At 43.1% G+C, this 24,070-nt stretch overlaps 1 long non-coding RNA gene across 1 annotated transcript in view; it reads right to left on the reverse strand.

The window, feature by feature from the left end:
- Positions 1-1,098: 1,098 nt before the first annotated feature.
- Positions 1,099-24,070, reverse strand: part of LOC143694853 (uncharacterized) — a 114,291-nt gene continuing 91,319 nt past the window's right edge. The window contains exons 2-3 of the long non-coding RNA XR_013183579.1: positions 2,364-2,458; positions 1,099-1,184 (exon numbers count right to left, since the gene is read on the reverse strand). This is a non-coding gene — a long non-coding RNA (uncharacterized LOC143694853). The remainder of the gene's footprint in view (positions 1,185-2,363; positions 2,459-24,070) is intronic.

Here is a 24,070-nt window from a genome sequence, read left to right on the forward strand (position 1 = left end):
AAGAACTAAGTTTAAACATGATTCTCAGCCAAACTCTAGATGAAATTGTGCACTGGGTATTTTCCTAAGCAGTGGTTTTATCCTGCCCATTCCATAAGTTTTAAACAATTTGAATTTGCCTTGTGCTCATTTATTCAATATATGCCAGAAGATCCAATGTTTTCTGTACAAAAGTGTTCTGACCCCAAATACAGGAGTTCAGACAAGAAAGAGACAGTGACAAAGGGGGCTCTGTTGTTTCTCAGAGGTGAGCTGGTATTTCAGAGCCAGGTCAGATATTCCTGAGCTACTCTGCTCAGTGCAGCAAAGGTATAAACTCAATTGTTGTGGAAGGTGTGCAGAGGACAGCACACCATAATCCAGCTGTGCAGAAGGTCAGGAGGAGGAAGGCAGAGCAGAATGTGCCATTGCTCTAAGAGCACACAGGAGTTTCATTTCCTTACTCCTTTCTCCCAGGCAGTGGAGTTGACTCTGGCTGTGACCTGTTCAGTAGGTGGAACTTAGGAGTTGAAACAGATGTCCCAGCTTCCAGGCCTGCTCCCTCAGAGAGGTGAGCCACGTGGACAACTTGTAATTCCATGAAACAGAACATGGGGATGAAGAAGAAGAGGAGGAAGCAGGGAGGGGGAACAACTGATGCTCGCAGCCACCCATCACAGATGCAAAAGGAGACAGGACAGAAGGTATCTGTCTGGATCTGACACAGACTAACAGCATGGCACAGGTAAGGCTAGGAAGTCATTCATGCCTCATTTCTCCCACCTGTAAATTATTCCTCCCCCTTCATCCCCATTGGCACATCATTATGACTGCTCAATTAATTAACAGTTTAAAAGAGCTTTGAGACATTCAGATGAAATAAAAGGGGTTTTTTTGTATTTCTGCTTCTCCAAAGTTGCATGTATAAACACTGAGCTTTTCAAGTCCTTCACTGATCATGAAGATTTATTTCCTATTTATGGATGGGAAAGTTAAATCATGGAAATGTTAAAGCACACATTTTGAGAAACAGCCTCAGGTTCCAAGGTCCTACTTTCTGCATGTTCAGGTACATACAAACACGGCTTTCCTTTCACTCCCAATCCTACCTGTGAGCAGCCACAAGTGAAGACATTCACTCACTGGAGATCTTGTGTTCAGGACCCCAAATCAAGTATCTCAAAACTCAACCCTCTCTTGGAAACCTAAAAGAAAACCCAAGAAATCCTGTCTGGAAGCAGCACACTGCAGTGCTCTGCCCACCACATCACACACAGCATCCCTGTGTTCAGACAGAGCTCTGGAGCAGCTTTGTTGACACTGGGGAGTCAGAACCTGGGATCAGACTTTGGGAAGTGTCTGTCACATGGCTCTCCAGCACAGTGAGTGTAAATCAGTGTATTACAGGGGTGAGAGTTTCCCTGACCAAAACAATTAAAACTCTCACATAAAAATAGAATGCTGGAAGGAAAATCTGTCCATTCTGCACTATTATTGTGTTTAACTGAAAACCCAAGTTCCTGTCAAAAACGAGAGAATAGAGAATCTCCAGCCAGCTTTAATAGCAAGATCTTTTGAAACACTCAGCCATCTGTCACAGCAGGAGTGCTTGTTGTTCAGCCCTTCTGAAAAATTTGGCCTTTCTTTGGGAACACGATGCTTTTGAAACTCAGCTCTCAGGCCCCTCCCAGGAATCACTTCTTCCATGGAAGGTCCTGCTCTTTTTGTATCTACCACACAGAGCTGGACAGAGCTGTCCTCAGTGCAGTGCAACCTGCCAGTAAAGCAGGTAGAGATGGGATTGAAGTGCAAAACTGGAAGAATGCCCTGAGGTAGCCCTAAATCCAAGGAAAAATTGGTAGGTTAAGTCCAGGATTAACTGTACTTTCATTTAATGTTTCTTATGAAAAACATTACAAACATATTTTAGCAAATTTCCAAATGCGTGTATCTCATGAAAAGTGATCACAGAGTTCTCCTTTCCCCCCTCCTCTGATTCTTCCAGTCATTTCTCTTCCTTCTCTCTCTATTGTTGACACTTTGACACATGTGAAGAAGAGGGAACAGAGGACTCAGCAATGGAATGAACAGCTCCATGCTTGTAAAATATTGTTAATAGTAAGACCTCAGTTTGGGATGGAAAACCAGCTTCCAGCTTTCTGGGGGTTAATAAAATCTGCTATACAGAAAGGAAAATCCAGGAGCAGGTGAATCATCTCATGCACTGGGAGCAGGCAAACAGAGGCAGAATCATGCACAGCACAGCACTGAAACAGAATCTCCCTGTAAACACCTACATCTGGAACCTGCAGTGATTCTCCTCCACAGAACAAACAATTTAAAAGCAATGATATGAAAACTGCCCAGCAAAGCAGAGCACTAACCTGGACATTTGCCCTTTCCTCTGCTACTGTTGTGTTAGAAGAACATGTTGCTGGTCTCCATTTTAACAAATATAGATCGAGTTCCTTGTGGTTCTCTGGGACAGGGACAAAAAAATTGCGTTACCTTCAATGAAGCAAGACCTCCAACAAGTCAACAGGATATATAAGAATATTTTTTATTTCTGAAGTGGGCCAAGAAGCTTTGAAGTTACATTAATACCTCCAGATAGAGAGTCACACAATCCCTCCTGCTGCAAAGAAAACCTCAGTAAAATGGCTACATGAAAGTCAACAGCAAAATTCCCACCAGCTTCACTGTGAACAAGACTTCAGGCCATAAATCTGTTCTGCAAAGGGTTTCCTACCAAATGTTTGAAAATTATTTTTTCCAAAGGAAAAAAAAAAGTTAATTGTTTCATTGTATTTTCTATAAAAAGCCGTAACCAAACATTTCATTTTAGATTGGGGTCAATCTCAGTTAAAAAATTTTCAGTTCCCACACACATTTTCACAAAGCAGTAGAACTCTGTTGGCTGACATGTTCTGTTGCTAGACTGAACTGACACACAAGAGTTTGATAATGCCAGGCAAAATGTTTTGAACTTTGAGCTCCACAAAAGAAAAAAAATCAGCATATCAATATTCTTCTCCAACCCTCACTCCCAAGTTTTCACAGTACAAATACATATGGTAATACTGCAGTTTTTGAAAGAGATGTTAAAACTACAATTCACATCACAAATGGCTACCACCTGGCACAACCCTACCAAAGCTGAGAAGTTACTTTGGAAAACAGCATAATTTGGAACAGAAGTCAGCCTGAAGAGCTCCATTTCCCAAAGAGCCCAACAAAACCTTTCCCTTGGCTCTACTCATTCCTTTTCAGGAGGAGCCCAGCGGAAGGGAGGCAGTCAGTGTGACTGCCAGTTTTGCAGAGTCCGTGAAACTCTTCAGAGACATGACCCCTGTTCTGGCTCTTGGATTTCCAACAGAGGACTCTATTAAAAATTATCCTCTCCAGGGCCCCAACATCTTCACCCTTAACCTTTCTGAGTCATTAAAGAGTACTCAGCCCGTAATGCAACAAATACAAACTTCCATTTGCTGCATACAAAGCAAACTTCCATTTGCTAGAGCACAGCCACCTCAGAAGCTGCTGAAACATAAAGTAACAGCCCAGACTTTGTTCTGCAAGGCTGAAGCCCCAGGAACTGAAAAGAACTTCAGCACTTGCTTGAGCTTAAGCACAAGCTGAAATGCATGGCTGAATAGGAATGGCCTGAGGAATTATGCAAATGCTTAGCTGAATCCGGGTCCAAATATGAATTACTTTAAAAGATAGAGAAGCAAGCAGTGCAATTTAATCATTTTTATCTCCTTACCAAGAATGCACAAGTTCTTACAGCTAATATTACAGCATCTTCTGCTGCTGCCAGAAGCCAAATGACCTATTCTTTAACAGTCAAGCTCTCCTCATTTTCAAACTGAAGATTAGTCCATTTATGCTGAACAGTGGCACAGAATGACAATTTCATAATACACAGATTGAGAGCTATTCCACTCACATGTCACATTACCTTGCCCTTTATCCACTGCACTACCACTTGCAATTGACTATCATGATAATAAGGTGGAGCTGATTCTAATCTCCAATTTTATATGTTCTGGGATGCTGGCAATTCATTATACACTGCCACAGAGTGACCAACTGGATCTGACCTTGAATCTGAACACAGAACCTGAACTCCAGAAAAAGTGGAGACATAACTTATTCATATGAACAGACAGAAGTTAAGTTACAACATGATCTGGGCACTTCCTTAAAATGCTGAATAAAATGAACCTCCAGCAATGGCACTGCCAAGGGCAGCCAGCTCTTCCCAGCAGACTCTCAGCACTGTCCACAAGTGATCCCTCCCATAAACATGAAGGCTAATTGTGAAAATTTTTCTACACATGACTAGTCCTTACTTCTGCAAATATTCTCCCAGCCATGAGCATTTTCAGGGTCAGATCCCACAGCTATACTGCTAATAGGCAGTGCAGTAAGTGTCCAAGACAGTTTCCAGTTTGCTCTCCTTGCAGGAATATCAGTGAATCCATAATATAATCTCTGATTATGTCACCATAGAAAACTAATGTGTTACAGTAGGCTATCATAACTGTTCCACACACTGAAGAAAGTCTTTATTTCACTGTGATCTGAGCAGAAATACATTGGAGAAAGTAGAAAGCAATTAATAAATTCTGCTACCAGAAAGAGGATTGTGGTGATTACAGCACAATTGCCATAGAAGATATACAAAAGAGCTCACTGAGAAAACATCCCAATTTAGACCGCACAACTCCAGGGACTTCTTGCTAACAAAATACAGAGTATTTTACTTCTAGGTCACTGATTTCAATCTGGCCTCAAAGGAAAAAATGACTGGAAGTTAATGCCAGCTGACAGTGGTGTGAAAGCTGCAGGGTGGATCTCAGCCCACTTCCTAGCAGATTGGAGGACACAACACAAGTATTTGTGATTTGTGTAAGTAATATGGCTACAAATTCAGTCTATGATTCAATGATACTGCAAATCCAGCTGTAGGACTCTTAGGACAAGGAGCTGATATGACACACACAATTCTGCCAATTCCAGCTTGTCTGAAACCTTTTGACAAGTTAACAGTGCACAAACAGGTGCTGGGGCAGATCAGATGTCATTATGCTTTTTACAGCTGTAAGAAAAATCCAGGTTGTGTGTGCCAGCCAGTCCAACAGGAATGTAGGTAAGTGCCCACAGCTCACTGGGATCCAGCCTGCCTGATCTCCAGGGTCACCAATCCATGGCCTCCAAGCTCCATCCTCCAGTGACAGCAGGTGCAGGCTGTGTCGGAGCAGGCACATCAGAACTGAGCTGTTTTACTGCTGCTGGTCACTCCCTGAGCCAGAGACAAGTGAAGGTGCTGTCTACACCTCCGTCTGTCCTGCGAAAGGGTGGAGGCTGCCAGATGGTTTGCAAGTCACCCAGGGCACATAAAGCCACACAGGCATTAAATAGCATAAATAGCGAGGCATTAAATGACACCATCCCTGCTGGCACCACATCCCTGCTCATCAGTGCTCCATTCATTTAAACGCTTTAAAGAGAGCAGGGAAATAGGAGATTAGAGAGATGTGCTGCTGCCTTTGATAAGCCTGAAAATAGAAGCAATGTTTGTGTTAATCCTGTAGCAGTAATATAGAAAAGGCACGATTAACTGCAGTTGCAGGCACAGTCTAGTGCAATCTATTTTGCCAGTGAATTTCTCCACGGAAAGATGGGTCACAGGGCACACCTGCAAAATGCATCCAGGCGTTCATATCTGCATTGTGTCCATGGCCTCTGTTCCAACAGATGGTTGGCCAAAGGATTTCTTCTCCTTTTATTTTATTTTGGGTTTTTTTCTGAACACACAGGAGCAGAGCAAGCCCTCCTGCCAACAGCGCAGTGAATGCAGAGCATTCAGCAATGAAAGGGTGACCTTGATTAGTGTCTAATGTGTAAAAACCAGTTACTTTTCAGCACATAATAAAGTAGAAGTGTTCTGCTATGATCTGCCAGATTCTTCAAGCTGCTCTGAGGAATACTGTTGGAGATGTTGTCTATACAGTCTTTGCTTCAGGCACCAGCTAATCCTTGGTCCCTCCACCCAGGTGGTTTCTCCTGCTTCACTGCAAGATTGCTCCTATAGAAGAGTGTGTACTGCTTATTACATAACAGGCTATTCCTTAATCAGCAGCACAAATGTTAGGGCAGCTCTACCTGACTTGTACCTACAGATAGAAAATGCAGACAGCTTCTAGAATCCTTATTTCCTATCTTATTTCCTTTTAAAATTATTATATTATGTGAGCAGTATCTATCCCTCATTGCTGCTAGTAATGGAGAGGAGTGAGCAGCCCTGTAGGGTAAGAAAATAAGAAATTCTGGATCCACTGATACTGAGTGAAAATATCCTTGCTGAGTGTTCCCCTTAGAACTCTACACCTTTGGGAAAGAAGCCAAAAGAGGTTGGATTAGCTGGTGTGAAGGTTTGCAAGATCAACTGTAGCTTGGAAAGGCAATACCATCATAAAGGTGCTACTGAGAATAGAGGGGGATTAACACGGTGTTTGAATGGATCCACCAAGTCTTGGGATGAGGAAACATGAACAGTGTTGGCATTATGTGATTGTAATAAAATCAGGCTGATGATGGAGAGGGGGAAAAAGTGATATCTCTTCTCTACTAAATAACAAGAAAAGAATGCTGGCTAGAAGGCTGCAGTCCCTGTGCACACAGCCACATTTCACTGGAACTGCAGAGAAAACCCCCATTTGGGACAGACTCTGCATTAGCAGAGGCCACAGAGGAACAGGAATCAGGAACTGGAGGTAGCAGTACAGAAACAGAACAAACCAAGGACTTTCCACATTCTTTAAAAACCTAGGGCACTCACAGGACAAAAGCTTCCCTGGGGGCATGGGAGGGGGGTAAAATCTGTGCTTTGAAAGAGAAAAAATTCACAGCTTATAAAAAGGAGGGTGGGAATCACAGATCTGGAAACCAAATGCATACAGGGGCTGCACTCTGGTGCAGGGGGAGGGGTGCTGCAAATGGGAGGAAATATTTTTGTGCTTTTCAGAGATTTCTAACCCATAAACCTACAGCCTTCCATAAGGTATTCTGCTCTCTCTCTTCAATTTCAGAGCTTATCTGGAGAGGAAAATGTTACGTTGTTAGCATTAAAAAAAAAAGGGAAAAAAGTTAAGGTGTTTTTAATTTTAAAAAGCAGAAACTTCTTCATAGCTGCATGATCAGTTAAAAGTTGTCTGTGGTGTTATGTCCATGTGCTAAGTTTCCTTAGGGATCCATTTACATCTGCATAATCATCTATTTTAATTATATGATGCCATAGGGTATATGATACTGTATGGACAAGTAAAGAGACAAGGAGATGACAGTGGGACAGAAAATACAGCGACCACATTTCCATCAGCAAAAATGACTGTTGCATGCAGTCATGAGCATGGGATAGAGGAGGAAAAGTCACGTGAAATGAGTTACTTCAGTCCTTCAAGTCCCTAAAATAAATTCCTTCAATCCCTTGTGAAGCAGATTTTCTCTTTTCTGTTCCACATCTCAAACCCAGTATGATTTCCTGCTCCAGACTGTGGCAATACACTTCAAGCCAAGGCATCCATCTTCTCCAGACTATGATCCCAAGTCTCTGCCATTTCAGAAACCCCCCCAATCCCAACTCGAAATCCCACCATTTCTCCAGACTCCCTGTTATCACTTTTACATATATAAACATTGACATTATCTATACAAAAAAAGATCAGGAACTTCTGGTATCTGAAGAATCCCAGAGCACTCCTTCCAACCCTGAAATGTTCCCATTTCCTAACCTCATTTGCAATGGAGGTGATACAAAGAATGAGACTTGTTGACATCAACTACAGCAGAAGGATCTCCAAGCTGGAGAGAGATCAGGGGAATATGGGCTTTGCACAGCCAGATCTCTGAGCAGCACATGCTGTTTATCACACCAAGCCAGAGTCATGACTGCATCTCTTCCTGGCAGATGAATCCTTTCTCTTCTCTTGTTTTTCTCCACCAGTGGCTGTTGTGCTCTCCCAGCACCTCTCCAGAGACCAGCAAAGACAGTGGTAGGTACAGGGGCAGCACATCTGCATTAGTCATTTCCCAGGGATCTTTACTAGCTGCTCTGGCCCCTGTAAGCTTATGCTGATTTTGTAATGATGGATTCTTAGATCTCCTCTTAGAGGTGAATCCCAGGAAATTACAGCACTGGTGAGGGCACCAGGACCAGTGATGAAGCTGTCCCACCTGAGATCCTTAGGGAGACCGGGAGGTGAAGAGTCTACCTGAAAAATGGAGCAAGGCACAGGGAGGACTTTTCAAAAATTAAAATATTTCTAGCAGAAAGACAGACTGTGACATGACATGAGCAGTCTAAAACAGCTGCCAGAGCTTGTCTTTCAAATGTTTGGTTCTAACTATCAGCACAGCACATCCAACCACTGAAAGTCAATTCAACAATATCTGGATTAGTAACTTTACATGCTCTGTTACAGATTGAGACACACTTGGGTGGAAAGGAGTTTCCAACTGGAAACTGCACAGCCTCAAATTTAGTTACAGATTGAGCTTTAACTCCTGAGCACACTTGAACTTTGTTCTAACTATAAGACAAAAGATGCACACGACAGAACTAATCAGCTTAAAACAATGCTGTTGACATTCACAATTTCATAAAGAATGGTTTCACCTACCAAAGTGAACAGATGATCATGCAAGTGGGTAAAATATATTAAACCAGGAAAACAGTGCTAGCATTCCCCATAAAGAAAATACTCTGTAATTACCAAGAGACAGGATATGGATAAGCAGTTTTCAAGAGGAAAGCCCCTCTATCTCATTAAACAGCTGCTTCGTTCCTGCATTTTTTCCCTGTTCAACTCTTCACCTTTAATCTGCAATCCTCAGCTATGCTGCACACACCAAGAATGCAAAGCTGACAAGCACAGGAGGGCCTCCCTTATCAGCTTAGGATAAAAGCAAGAGATCGAAAGGATGGATTGTCTGTGATTTTTCATTGCAGACTGGTAGATATTTTATGCTGGTTTCAGACAGGCTAAAGATTTGGAGATCTGAAGATTCATTTATCTCAAAAGATTTGGAAGAATATTGGTAGAAAATAACAGGTGAACTTCCACACAGGAAAGAAGTGCCATGGTGTGGCTGTGTGGCAGGAGCTGGGGACAGCGGGGCGCTGCCCTTCCTCCCCTCACAGAGGGCTGAGCACTCCCAGTGCTGCTAAGAGGAACATGCAAATCAATGAGTCAGTCCTGTCTCCCCACAGGATGCAAAAAAAGGGTACGTGCAGGTATAAAGCCTGCAGTAATATGCCAGCAAAGGAAGTTTCTTGCTAATCCCAGTGCCTGCCTTGTGGCCTTTAGAAGGAGGATTTCGATTTTTCCTGAGGACAGCAGGTAACCCCAGAACACTGCTGAGCCACTGCGGCAGGCAAGAGGAGCACAGAGGCTCCCAGGCCCTCTTCCTGGCTGGCTGAATAAAGCTCCTGAGTACAGAATAGACAGCTTGGTCAGGGCCTTCCTTATCCTCCCCTCCCTGCTGTGATCACAGGGAGCTCCCACTCCAGGCCTCTGATGTGTTGGCAGCCTCTATAATTTAGAGTAGCTGTGATTTATGGCTTGGACAGAGCCTGTACTTAGGGAGTACCAAGGTAGGGCTGGCCTGACCAGTGTAACTGTGTTGTGTCCGGCCCTTTGTATTGATCCAATGAGTGATGGGAGTGAAGAATTCAACGGCCTTTGCTGTCTGTAAGGAACAGCAAAGGGACAGGAGCTGGGGTGGAGGCAGGGATTTCATTACCCCTCACACCCAGCACCAGCAGCCAGAAGTGTGAGAGTGACACTCTGTAGTGATGGGGGAATCACTCTCGGCGACCTCCCCCTGCACCTCCGCTCAGTGAGGAAGGAAATGGGAACAAGAATGAGAAAATTTTTTGAATGCTTCATACTGCATTAATCACGTACCATATCCTTCTCCTCATCTAGTCTCAGGGGGAATGTCACAGGCACTGGAACAAGAGAAATGAGAGGAAGTTTACAGTTGCCTAAATCTGAGAGAGAGAGAGGTGTTTGTGGCACACAGCATGTTGTAGCTCCCGCTATAAATTCATGGGCAGATTTCCAACAAGTAATAGGGAGCCAAATCCAAACTATTCAGTGAAAGGCTTGAGCAACCTTTAATCAGACTCCTAATTGGTCTTTTCCTCTGTTTCAACATTTGTTGTTTGAGGAAACCAACAAAAGTTCCCAAATGAGCTTTTTAAAGTGCCATTCAGGATATAATCAGGTCTCTTTGAAAAGGGACAGCTCTAAATTCAGTCATAAATATTTAATACTGTTGTCTGCCAAATTTAGCAAATGGTTTTAGTGGGGACCTGTATTTATCAAATTACCACCTTCAAGACAAATGCTTATGAGGAATGCTCCATCTTCCTAGACCTTATTCTGCTAATGAGGGCATACCCCATCTTTTCCAAAACACCACTTCTAAGACAATGGTCCAATTTTTACATTACAGCCATGTCTGCCTTGTACTGGCTGAGTAGCTGTCATTTGGATTCCTCCTATCAACTCTGAATTCCCTTTCATCTGGGGTCTGTGTTATGTGATGGCAGCCCAGAGCAGTGACCTATGGCTATGCTTGACTTCTTATCTCATGACATGTGGACTAACTTACAAATGCAGGTAATTAGTTAAAGACGTTTCATGACAAATTAGACTAATGGAATTGTAATGGTTAAATTAAGTCTTGGGGTCAGTTTTAAGGTCCCTTGTTAGGGGTGATAGTTAAAATGCAAGCTGTCAGACTCTGGGACGTATCTTGTTTCTTTTAATAAAGTGCTTCTTTTGCATGTGAAAAGCCAAGGACGTAACTGCTTCGATAGGGTCTGATCCAAGGGAAACAATCTGGTTGGCAGTTTTTGGATAAGTCCCCCATTCCTGCCCCCAAACTCTGTCCTATAGGCAAGACACACGGTGGAGAGGAGCAGTAAGTGTGCAGAAGGATCAAAGCACACAACTTTGCACTGCTCTGAACACTAATCTCTCACTCTCCCCTTGCACCTTTCAACTGAAAATTTCATCTGAAATCTTTCTTCGGGGAGGAAGTTAATTTTGCAAAATCAAACAGTCCAACATAAATTAAACAGATAAATCATGTCCTGTTATCCACATCCTTCCTCCAGAAGGAGTCTGCAAGGCTCTCCCTGTAGGCCCTTCTAACAACAGAGCGACTTGATAACTCACACACTGCTAAGGACAAATGGGAAAGGAAGAGGCAACAAAATGGAAAACATTATTCTGCAATTTTATCATTCCCCAGTGTGCCCATGTCTTGAGCACTGCCTGCAATTCTGTTTGTGCAATCTCAAAAAGGTACATTAGAGTGAGGAGAAGCAACAAGAACATCAGAGGTACCAAATGGCTCCTGTAGCAGAAGAGACTTCATACACAAGGACTCGTTTTCTTGACAAACAATAGCTGAGCTTGGATGTGATTGAGGTATTTAGGTGGAGTGGGATGGAGGAAACAAATGGAGTAATTGCTCTTCTTACAATAAAAGGAAACACTTTTTACACAGTTGGTAGTTGAATTTGGATGTTCACTGATGTAAAGTCCAAAGGAAATAAGTGCATTGAAAAAATGAGATAAATTCATGGGACTCTAACAGCCACTACATACTGCAATTCAGATACAGCCTGGAGCTCAGCAAGTGCCTCCACACTGGGGACCAGAAGCTGGAAAGACATCAAAAAATGGAGTCCTCTCCACTAATGCTCTTTTTTACACTTCCAGCACTGCAGTCTGAGACAGGACACCAGGCTGGGCAGGGCCTTGTTCTGACTCGACAGGGCCACTATCATCACTTGGTCTTGGGTCTCTCCTCCCTGCAGACAACAGATTAGTCACAGATAAGGTTAAGCCACTTCCCTTCAAAGCAGCCCTGACCTCTGATGGCCACGGCAAGAACAGCTCGATTCGGAGCTGTCTGCTGGCCCAGGACGGGCGGTGGTGAGGGCAGGAGGATCTCATGTATGTCAGTACATGTGCATGGACTGGGAACGAGGGGGGGTCCCTAATTACACAGTCTCCATTTTCAACTCCATGCACACACTTTGATCTTTCCTTTTCCAACATAAACACAGAGCAGAGCACAGATTTAGGCAGAAACCCTGCACTGCTCCCAGCCCAGGCAGAGAACCAGACAAAAAGTGACACAAGGCAGCTGTTTGCTACATCCCTGCAGCCACACTCTTGGGACATAATGGCAAAAATCACAGTGCAAGGACTCCTAAGGAAGAGAGAGAGTAACATAAGTATGTGTTCAGATACCATTCCAGAGCCAGTCCAGGCAGCTCTGGCAGGCACAGTACCCTTCACTGCTGTTTACCTCTTGAAAATAGGATCAGTCCATTGAATTCACTTAAAAAAAAAATCCAAGCCAGAAGAACAGAGCCCACTCTGATTTGGTACTTCTGCTTGGTCTTCTGCCATATAGGCAAACAGTGTCCTCCCCAGTGCCTCAATGATGGTGGCTGTAGGAGATGGAGACCCCACAGTCCAGTCACAGTGTGCTCTCTTCCTGACTTGTGGCACTCCCTGCCCCTGGCTGCACCTGGGGCAGCTTGCACAGCTCATCTCTGGAGCTCCCCAAGTCCCAGCCAAAACAGTGCTGTCATTGCTTCTCTTCCTACCCTTTTCTCCCAGCACACACACACATGGAGTAACAAGCCAGATCTCTGGTGCTTAAAAGGAAAATTTAAATTATTAATGTGCATCAAAGGAAAATAATTATTCTTTAGCACACTTACTACACTTTTTCTCAGGACAAAAACTGCAGGGGTGGAGAATTTAGGTATTCAATATGCATGTAAGATACCAGTAAGGTAACAGAAGGAAATCAAGGCCAACACCCACTCAGTGCCTTGACTTTCTGTATCTTTCATTTCCTTAATTCCTGCCATGTGTCGTTCAGGCAGGACTTTTTTCATATATGCATAAGGACCAAATGACACTCAAATGCAACAATTCTCCTCCACCATAAAAACAGGACTCGAAAGCCCATTAATAGAACGATGCAGAATTTGTTGCATTGTGCATCCTTGTAAATATGCATGCACACTCTTTTTATCTCAGTTCATGTACGTGAAATAGTAATAAGTAGGAAACACAAAAATATAAAATGAGACCCTCATGTTGTTACTACACTACAGTTCTTCTTCTTTATGTGAGAGCTTTTAGCATTAATAGCTAGAGGAGAGTACACACAAGTCACTCTGAGTTGAGAGAACTCATTAAGTTCTGCTGGTTTCTATTACAGAGATGGGACTATTTGGACCTTGAACATAAGACAGAAAGACGTGAATAATGATTTATTTGGAATATAAGAGAGAGAAGATACTTCCCATTAGTGGAATAGCAGCAGCTGTTAACTCTGTAGAGCATATATGTATTAGTTTGAAAAGTCTGTAGGTAGGGAAGATATTTCAGCCTCAAGTATCCTCATAAGACACTGACATACTTAAGCTGCAGTTTGCAATATGTTTGTAGAGTTAATGCTTGACAATTTTTTGGTTTAGTATTATTATACAGAAGTGATACCAGGATGGTGTTGTCAAATAAATTATTATGTAAGATGCATAACCAATGGATATAATAGAAAAATTAATTTGAAAAATGGATAACATATCAAATCTAATCTAATATCTGTCTTTAGTTTTGCTTTGAGAGAGCCAGAAAGCAGGGCTATTCAAGAGTTTGCCTTTGGTAGAATACTTACTCAATCCTAGTAATAAAGGATAACAAACACTTATCTTCTTTCCTTCCACTGCACAAAGATACAGATATTTCCTAAAATAACTTTGATATTTCCATGTAGGACGAAGCTAATTAGATTCACAGAGTCACAGAAATCTTAGTTGGAGGAGACCTCTGGAGATCTGCAGTCCAGCCTCCCACTCAAAGCAGGAGAGCTGCCAACACCAGATCAGGTCATCCACGGCTTAGCCCCACAGCCTCTTAAAAATATATAAAGACGGAAATTTCACAACCACTTTTGGTGACCTCTTCCAGGGCTACACCACCCTCTCGATGAAGAAATCTAGCATGAGAAAGTCTGCTGAGAGTTGTAGTATTTTGTAAAAGACTAATGAAGGTCAACTAAATTTTGTTATTAAGAAGCTGTCCCTAAAAGTCTTGTCTCACTGTTAATTCTCACAGAAAGAGTAAAACCCAGTTAAAGAATAGTATTTACTGGCCTGTCTATTTTAATCTCTCACCAGTGAATATATCTTCAAAATCACCTTCTGATGGGATGGAAATATTCTCAGTTTTAACTGATGGAAGGAGAACTGAGGTGAACAGACACTGTATTCAATTACACAGCACATCCAAAACAAAGCCGGGAGCTGAATCCAGATTTCCTCTGCACTGCATAACTGAATTAACCACAAAATCACTTTAGTGTTACTTAGTGTTTCTTTTCCCACCAGCTACTTCAAAGGTAAGTTGCAAAAAGTTGAAATAAGTATCTAAGGGTAGCAGGAATGATGATAGTCTTTGTCAGAATCTGAAATTTAGAATTGCTCTCTGTTAGTACGTAAGAAAAAGTCATTCTTCCTTATCCCTATAAGTGTGGAGCTCACTCGGATCTCAGTCTGCCATTCTTTCACTTCATCCTCACTGAGATGGATCCTGCAGCTCCTCCTGGAGAATGTAAATCGAAGTCATTGACTGGCACACACATTGACTTTAGATTTCTATCAGATTTCAAAGATGCCACTGGAACCTTTGAGAAGGGTTCAGTCTTTAAAGAGACACTTAAAAATGACAAGTGGGATCAGAATGCAGCAGCAGGGGTGGCAAAAGCAGGGTTCAGTGTGTGCATCTACACTCCTAAAATGGATCAGCTGGAATGTCATTGAGCGTCTTCCCTGAAGAGCAAAAGAGCAGCCAGGTCTCTGTGCTCACTTCCTATCATTTTATTCCTATCATTGTTGTGCCACAGGGTCAGTTTATCTAACAGTAGGAACTGACTTCATGGAATGAGGATTTACTCCTGAGAATGGGACCACTCAAGCCCCTGCAGAGGTGCTATTTTGTACCTGCAAACCTTCTCTGCACTCATCTGGTGATAGCAGAGATATGCAGCTCCCATTACTATCTCTGAGCACACAGTCCCCTGTTAGCCGAGATCATGCAGTGCCCCTTTTACTGCAGCAATGTAAACATTTACCAAGAGAAGACAAGGAAATATGATCTGACACAAGAAGATTAAGCTGTATGGGTTTTTCACAGGAAGCCAAGTCCTTTAGCTGTCAGGTAGAAGCCACAGAGTGATGCCTATTGTTTCTTAAAGAGTAATTACTTCTGATTGCTTCCGAGTACACTAATTTGTCTTGATACAGAATGACAGCATAACCCAGAGCAGTGGATAACTGCATTACTTTACCTGTGTACAGGTTTTCTGGGGCTGGCAAGTACACCTATGCTGGTCTGAGCAGCACTAGAGCATTGCACTCACACTTTGCAGCAGGGCTGTACCCACAGGAGCAAAACCTGCTGCCTCTGCCCGGGAGGGGCAGGGCCCTCACTTGGTGCTGAGATGGGATCCCAGAAAATCCTGGCTGCTCAGGGATGGGGCTAGCTCAACACAGCATTATGGAAAGGCAGAGGGGACTGGGAACAGCTGGATCCTAGAAAGGAACAACTAAACTGACTGACTGAACGATAAGACTGCAATTGCTGGTTTTCTGATCTGCTCTGATTCTCTCATATTCTCATATACATTATATATGCTACATATGCTGCTACTTGAATCCATTCATGCACCTATGAAAAGCCTTTTGCTAAGTTCATCCAAATAAATTGTTTTCATTAGTATTCCTTCCAAAAGGCAGGAATAAACAGAATAGAGGGAAAACTTGCTACTTCACAAAATTGTTGGAAATGTCAGAATACTCTGTGGGTGCCACCAAAAGTCCTATTGCTCAGGGATGACTTTGCTATGTCACAATTTTATGTGGTTGTTGCAGGGCAGGAAGAACCCCTGCACCAGCCAAAGAATCCTGGTTTGTCAATGCTTTGCTCCTGTGGTGCAGTCAAATCAGGAAAGTCTAGAAATTTTGCAAACTGAAAGCTGAACAAAATGTTCAGGTTAGGTCACTCAGAGTGTTCTGTTGTAATTTTTAAACATTTTGTTTCTATTTTAATTTTATTCATTTAAATCTTCTGATGTCAACTACCTTAAAACTTTGAAGTAGAAAGTGACTTCAATTGAAATAAAAATATTAAGGTTTCTGGTAAAAAATGTCAAAAAATACTGTCATATACATTTTGAAAAAGTGGTTCCATGCTTTGGCTGAGCTAGAGAAGATCCTGGTTCATTAATCATTTAAATTTTGAAAAATCAGGATTTCTAAGAGGAGAAAAATAGTGAAAGGAAAGCCAAAACCATAAAAGGATCCCTGACTGGTCCTAAACAAAAGTTCACCAAGGCTGTTATCCAGTGATGCTGTCTATTTGCAGAAAACAACAGTTTTATCATTACTGACTGTTGTTTATCATAAATTACTCTGGTCAATCAGAAGCTGCCCAGGACTTGAAAGTCAGACCCAGAGAGCTGCAGTGAGGGGTCACAAAACTGACCATCATGCTCCCAAACTTCAGCTGTCATCCAGAAATTCAAAAGCCAGAGGAGAAGCATGGCACGGATTTTTCCACCCTCCTGGCATCCCTCAGATTCTCCTTATGCCACTTCACAGCCATAGCAGCTCCCTGCTGCTCTTCACATTTTCTGACACTTCTAATAATTCTGGTCTTAAAAATTCTTCTTTGCAGGGAGAACAGTGACGGCATTTCAACACTTATTGCAGATTCATTGCAACATGAACAAAAGACAATGCTCACCTCATATTACCTCTGTGGTGGTAAAATTATTATTTTTAAGATCTGAGAGGGTTGGCTTAGTTTATCCTAACTAGAAGAATGCTCTCTTTGGCTTAACAGCCTGTGATTGTTCCCAGCTCCCCACTTCTGAGGCAAGATAATACTGAGTGTGCCACTCCTGTGGGCTCCACCAAGAGCCAGCTCTCCATAAGGCCTCATTATCTGCTTTGATTCATTCTCACAGTTGTGGCAGTTAAGAAGCTTTTAAGGAGTCCCTCCCTCCCAGGGTTGGCTCCCTGCCTTTGTTAGCCTAAATGATGTTTTCTTCACCTGGTTTGTTATTTTCTGAACCAGTATATAAACTGGATTTCTGCAACCACTTGGAGGAAGGGGGAGCACAGGGGGGGATGCTGTCCAAGTGTTCTCTCACTGATCATAGCTAAAAAGGCTTCTGTCTGACCTACTCCAAATTGCACCTGTGTCATGATGCTCTTGTCCCCAGTGCCTCCAAACTCTTTCCTGGGGGCACATCCCACTGTGCCACAGACACTGTAAAGAGAGACCAGAGCTTATGGGAAATGCAAGGCCCCAGCTGCACATAAATCTCTGGGGTGATCATGGGAAGCACCAGAGCCCTGGGAGCTGCAGAGGGGCTGGGTGCCAGTGTGTGCAGGCAGAACAAGACCTGCCACTGGTGTAAGTTCAGGCTGGTAAGTAATGAGGACTCAAATAACAAGAGCTGCAGAGGATTTACAGAGCTGATGGACAAAATGAGTGGCCAGCGACCAAGCAGGGATCACAGCACTGACTCGTCCTGAGGAGCCCCTGCTGCCTGCAGCAGCCAGGAGCCAGAGCTGGAACAGGAGTGGGTCTGATGGCTCAGCACACTGATCCTCCATCATCCATCACCATGGCACACTTGTGCACCCAGTCAGGACAGGCCCCAAGGCAGTAAAATGTCAGCTGCCTGCTCTCCCAAAGTGCACAGAAAAGATCCCTGTGACTGTGCAGATGGATTTTTGGAATCCATGTGTATGGATGCTTCAGGTGTGATCAAGCCAAATTCTAATTACAGTCCAGCATCCATGGGATAGCACTCTGAAAGCAAACAGTATTTCAGAGTGACTTCAGTTATTTACTCTGCAAATTTTGCTGGAGTAGCAAAGAAATTTGGCTCATGAAAGCCTAAAGAGGATCTCATGTATAATTTTTAGTTAGAATTTATTGATTTAATTCTGTCTATAATCAGAACATGAGATCTAATTTTCCACTGGACATTAATTTAGAGAGTTTTCTGAATTTAAAAACAATAAAAATGAAGACCAAAATGTGACCAGTTCTTAAAATAACCTATAGAAAATTAAATAACTTTAAAACCTTAAAAGTAAATGTGTATTTATGCTAGAAAACAGGTTTTTTCAGATTTGAATTATGCATTGTGAAATAAAAAGAACATAATAAATGCCTCTCCTCATTTGTGTGGGCTTTGTGATAAAAAGAACTGATAAATAGGTCAGGATAAAAAAAAATGGATGCTGTGGTTTGGAAGTCTTGTTTTGTGTTATAGAAGTAATAAAGTAATAAATCAGCATTAACATAAACACATTTACTCCTCCTCTCCAAAGCAGTTAATTGTTCCACGTTATCAATAAATATGTAACATTATTGATGATGTTTTCTTTTCTTAAATCAACCCTGAAGTAATTCTATTGATTTCCACTGAGTTACCAAAGGCCAGTTTAGACCTACTATGACCATTTAAATATATAACTGTGGAAATCACCTTTCCATAAGATCTGTGACATTAGTTGCCATTATTCAGTGTTTCCAAATACAGTTCTTCCATTAAAGTTATTTACCAGCTTCTTACACTGCAGTTTATCACAACCTTCATTATTCCCTCTAGGAGTTGCACTAAATCACCCAGCTGACAGCTCAAGTGATCCAGCTCCCTGACTGCTGGTGCTTCTAAAATAATCAAGGTCCAAACCGCCTTCTATAAAGCTTCCATTTAATCAGTGCTGACATGCACCTTAGATTGCACTTCAGGAGGTGCCAGCAGTGCCTCCAGGGCTTTGTGCCTTTATCACCAGGCAGACAGGACCTTGTTCTGCTGGCAGGTCTCACCATGAGCCCAGCCCTTCATGTGAAAGTCACTGCCTGGGAGGGGGATTTGCTTTACTACCAAATCTCCCTGCACCTTTACAGTTTTGACCCAAGTCAAGGAGGTGGGAGGGGTGTTATTTGTTTTTACTCCAAGGAAGCAACAAGAGCAGAAAGCCCCTTGCAGGATGAGCCAGGTGACAGTCAGGACCAGGTACAGCCTCTGAGTCCTTGCCTGCACATCATGGGTCCAGTCAAACGACTGCCTTGATGAGAAACTGGATATTTTTCTTCTTCTGACAATAGCAGTGTCAGCAGAAACGAGTTTTCTTCCAGGCATAGTTCATGCAGCATGGGAAACTAGTTTGAAGCAGATTGGCAAAAGATTACTATTATTCTGCCAATATAAGCCATGTCTGCACTAGGGAGCTTCTGCCCCCAGTGCTCAACCAGTCAAGCAGGCCTGTGGATAGACTGACAGATATACAAGGGAACTTCTTTTCTTCCAGTGGTGCTAGCATGGATTTGTCCTGATAAAACTGTGAAGCAGATACTGGTCCTCTGTTCATTCTTTGGCACTTAAATGGTTTTCTGAGGAGCCACAAGAGTCAGTGCTATAACAGTGAGCCATAAAAACAGACAGAAAATATAAACACATCTGTCCCCATCTCCCATAAAAATTAACAACATTTCACTGAAGAAATACTTTATAAAAGTTCCAGGCAAAAAATATATTCTTTGAATGATTTTTAATAAAAAAAGTGAAAATTTCCCACCAAAGACTAAACTTCAAGCAAAACGATCTTGTCAAGAATCCAATTTTCCACTGAAAAGCATGATAGGCTCTCCCTTAATAACAATAATAACAATCACCACTGCCAGTGTGCTACAGATGGAGCAATGAAGCAAGAAAATAGCATGTTCTTTAAGAGAACAAGAAGAATAGGCAGCATTGCCCTGGACACCGTGCTAATAGCAGTTTTTGATGGTGGTACAGCAGCGTTTCCTGCTCGGGAGCTGCAGCTGACATGGAGCACTGCAGGCAGCTTTTCAACACCTTCACACTTGCTGCTCTCACTCGGAAAACTGTCACAGGAAAACCACCACATACTGCAGCAGGATGAATTTTAATTCCACTTTTACAAATTTGCATCAGAAAACATTGAAGACTGATGGGAGGGAGCTTATCTGGAGGAAGAAGATAAGATCGAGCAGGAAAGCTCACTTCTTCCAGCCCTTGTGCAGAGGGCTGCTCTTTGCAGCAGAGAAATGCATCAAAAACAAATACATAAATCAAGATATATCAGTCTTTGGGATATAGAAAGATACTTCCAGCAAAATACACAAGATTTGGAGTAGAAGATGCAACAGAAGTAGGAAATGTTTTTTCATCAGGCCCATCCTGGTTTGGATGAGGTACCAGCAAGATGGCAGAGCTGGGAACAGATTTCAGGTCTCAAAAGTCATAAGATGAACTGCAAAGGCAAACTGATCAACTTACAGTTATCTGAATAATGCTCATGGTGGTAAAAAAACAGAGGTCGGAAATATAGATATTTGGTCAGTGGCTTTTTTTCCCTTTTTTTGTTTTTTTTTGAGATTTCTCTATTTTTGTGCTGCTAAAGCAATTGTGCTTCAAAATTCTGTGCAAAGCAGGTGCATTCTGTGCAAGAACATATCCTTGCATGCATAAAGTGAAAAGTTCTGAGTATCCCTGTGTCTGAGTCTGGGAAAATCTGTGCTCCACTGTGAACAAAGCCCTCACAACAGGGCTGAGCACAGACCCTTCAGTTATACCCACAGTGGCTGAAAAGTCAAGCTTCTCCCAGAGCTGCCTAGGAGAGGTTTGAGGAAGGGGAGCTCTGCAGCGCTTTGCTGCTGTGACAGAAGCCTTTGCATATTTTCAGTGCATGAACATTTAAGTAGGCCTGATGTACAACTAAACCTTAGAGATTATGCCCTGGGAAGATTGCACGAGGATTCAGCAGGTCCCACAGATCTGTGAGTGAAGGCACCAAAGCTGCTCTGGTGGCTTAACTCATCATAGGAACATGAAAGGCACAGAGCATGAGGGGGCTGATGGCTTTTCCTCTGATTTGAAGACTGTAGCAGGAAGTGCTTGGCACAACTGTGGGACCGTTTTCAGGCTTTGCCTGTTTTCTATGACATAACTGCTTTCTTTGTTGCTTCCTACAAAATTTAGATTTGCACTGTCATGTAGTTCATTTCACCAGTTTACATCAATAAATTGATGACTGTCTCCTTAGAGTATCCTGAACTTCAATCCAGCTCTATCTGAAAACAATAGGTATTGTCCAGTGACACCAGAGGAGCTGGGATGTGCTGAAAGGGGAGGAGAGAGGTAGATCACTTGGTAGATCTAATTTTTAAAATGCCTTCTAATCAAGGGAGAGGCAAAACTGGTATCTCAGCTTTACAGATGAAAACAACAGTATAATTTGGGAAGATTCCTGCACTGTGGTGTCTAAAAGTAGATCTCTGCTGCAAAGAGACTTCTACAACAAATCTACATACAGTTAAAGACCTAAGTGCTCAGAGGCAGATACTCAGAAGTGGCAAGCAGCCATAATTCCTCCTGAAACCACTGGAGTTTTATGGATGGAACTGAGGAAGCACTCTCTCCACAAGAGAAGTTGCTGACAATAAATCAGCAGCAAGTGTTGCAATTACTGCCCCACACAGCGTGATGCCTTGCTTGATGCTGCCTCCACAGAAAAGAAATTCTATTGATGGTACTTCTCACAGTGGCACTGGAAAAAAAAACCAACAACAAACAAAACCAACTTCACAGCAGTTTTGGCACAAGGAAAGATCCAGACAACTGCCAGTCTGCACTTCAATACACAATCCTGACCAGGAGGAAAATGACTCATGCAAAGTCTGGAGCAAGACATGGTATAATGCTTTCATATGGCCCCAGACACAATTATAATTCCTCCCATCAGCTCTTCCTGCTGACATCAGCTTTCTCATTGGTTTGGCCTAATAATTAGAAAAGTTCTTAGAACTTAACCAGAACATCATTGTTCCCATGGAAAACACCCCACTGCTCCTGTGATGGGAAATAGCTTTTTTCCTCTTTCCTTTTGAAAATTTTACTGCTGATCTGGCTAGGCCAGGCTCCAAGTCTAAGCTAGGTTTCAGTGTGCTTTTACAACACTGGCTTCACATCAGCATCTCCCACTGCTTCTGAAATCAGCCAGAGAAAATGAGCCTTTGTAGGGAGCAAGCAGGAATGTCCCAGAAAAACAGATGAGCAGCCTGGACTATACCCTGGCAGCAGAGCAGGAGGGGGAAAGGCTTCTCACACCGCCCTCCCTGTGCCCTGGCTCCGGGCTGCTGGGAAGGAGGAGCCCTGGTGCCATCACCAACCCATCCAGAGGCAGCAGCAGCCACAGAGAGAGGGAGAAAGAGCAGGTAATGAATGTCACTGAGAGATGTGAGCTGCTCCTGGGGCTCAGTGTGTGGCAAGCAGAGAGGTGATCAGAGGCAGCAGCAGCTAACAGATGTCTGGCAATGCTGCTCCAAGGGAGCCCCGGTGTGGTGGAGACGAGGGAGGGAGGGAGGGAGGAAAGCACCCCAAGGACCAGGGTGGATGGTCCCTATTTGCAGGAGGCTGACAGGAGATATTGCAATCCCAAGCCACCCTTGGGGGAATGAATTGGGTCAAGCTTCTCTGGTAAATCCAATCTCCCAACTTCCCTGCACTATTTCCATATTTCCTCTTAAAGATTTCGGTCATGACAGGCGCTGTCATACTGTGACTGCTCAGGCAGGCACAAGGGGAAGAGATGCCCTTGGAATACAGAGGAGGAAAGGGCTGGCCCTTAACTGTGGCTGGTGATGCAGACAAAGCTCCACCCAAAGCTGCCGTGGTCACACGGTCTCAGCCTCAGGTGATGATTGGATTTGTTCTGTGCCTTCACAGGCAGGATTTTAGTGAGCTTCCAGCAGGTGAGGTGTGACAGTGTCCTTCAGTTCACTGTCCCATTTGCTTTTGCATGGCATTATAAGGATTTGGAGACTGGAGCTCCCAACTTTAAGATGGTAATAACCCTTTTGCAGCTTAAAATAAAAAAAAACAGTAAACCCAGTAGAGGATACAGTTAAGCAGTAAACCAGCTTAAACTCAGTAAACCAGCTTAAACTCAGTATGTTTCATTTGCTTTTCTCACTATCCATCATATCATCCTGGGAGAGCTGAAAGCATCTTATAATAATTTGAAGAGTGAGAATTTTCTGGAAGGATACTTGCTAGAAAATAGCTTTTTGACTCCTGGGCAATAGCAGTTTTACAAAATCACTCATTTTGCACACTTGACCCTTTGCCATCACCAAGGAATAGTTTTTAATATTCATTTTAAGGGCCCAATTTCAGATTCTTCCAGCCACGTAAGCCACACTCCTTACTGCAGCTATTCCACTAGAAGAGATGCTCAGACCATATTATGGGTTATGTATATATATCCACATACATGCCACACTGCTCTACAGAGCTGGAGTGGTTTAAGGAGGAGCAACAGTCAAATTGAGGAGCAACCCAGCCATGCACCACCTTAGCAGGCACTTTCAGGTGTGGTGACATGTTCTGTTCTCTTCAGCAGTGAAATGACCCCTGACTTTATCATCACCTGTGCTCTGGGGTGTGCTGCCAGGAGAGATGATCCCCTGAGGGACCGTGCTGTCACTGGAATGAGCCAGAGATGGGAATTCCTCAAGCTGCCATTGCTGAGAAATATTTTATACTGCAGAGCTCTAGCCTTAGATTCATATGGCATTACAGCATATGGCTTTAGGTGCCTGTCTCTGTGAGGAGAAAAGGTGTTCCTACCTTGTGTTAGGGTTGGAAGGGGACTCTCCCCTCCTGCTGTTCTCACTGACAGGCTGGGTGTGCTGCTGTGACTCCACTGAGTGTTGGTCTCCCTGAGAAGCTGATGTGAGTTTTAATTGAATACACACAAGAATGCACTCACACTAACCTTACCCAGCACTACAAAGTTGAACTGGATGTGAGGGGCACCCAGAGCAGATTTTAGCCCTCCCTGTGGACAGCTGAATAGTTTGATGCATTG

The sequence above is a fragment of the Agelaius phoeniceus genome, chromosome 10 (genome assembly GCF_051311805.1).
Source record: "Agelaius phoeniceus isolate bAgePho1 chromosome 10, bAgePho1.hap1, whole genome shotgun sequence".
Taxonomy (NCBI): Eukaryota; Metazoa; Chordata; class Aves; order Passeriformes; family Icteridae; genus Agelaius; species Agelaius phoeniceus.